Source organism: Egretta garzetta, unplaced genomic scaffold, assembly GCF_000687185.1.
Source record: "Egretta garzetta isolate BGI_Z169 unplaced genomic scaffold, ASM68718v1 scaffold202, whole genome shotgun sequence".
Classification (NCBI taxonomy): Eukaryota; Metazoa; Chordata; class Aves; order Pelecaniformes; family Ardeidae; genus Egretta; species Egretta garzetta.
The window spans coordinates 1,366,211-1,366,770 of NW_009258891.1; positions in this window are offsets into that span (position 1 = coordinate 1,366,211).

The window sequence follows — 560 nt, forward strand, 5'->3', positions numbered from 1 at the left end:
TGCCCAGGCCCCTGCTGCTGCAGGCTGCCGCGTGCCGCGGGACCCGGGATATGGGTGACACCAAGGGTCTTCGGGATTTTCAGGCCTTTTTGTGCCTTTTTCATGGGGAGCTGCTGTGTCCTGCGTGGTCCGGGGATGGAGAGCAGCTTCTTGCTCCTGGGAGCCGCCTTCCCACCCACGCACCTCGCGGTGCTTTGCAAGCAGGCGCCGTGGTCTAGAGCCTCCCCGGGAGACACGTGTGTGTCGCTCAGCCTGGGGCAAGCCACCCTCTGCTGCCACCCGTGCGAGGCAGGCAGCTAGCTCCCCGGGGGAAACTGAGGCACACAAAGGTTTCCAGGCAGCCTTTCCAAAAGCACAGAGCTCTCCGAGACAGCCAGGGAAGCGCGGGGCAACCCCAAGTGTCATGTGGATGCGCAAGATTCTGCCACCGGTGCTGGGGCTGCGTCCCCTCGCAGTGCAGTGTCCCCTCACAGTGCAGTGTCCCCTCATGGTGCAGTGTCCCCTCACAGCGCAGTGTCCCCTCATGGTGCAGTGTCCCCTCACAGCGCAGTGTCCCCTCA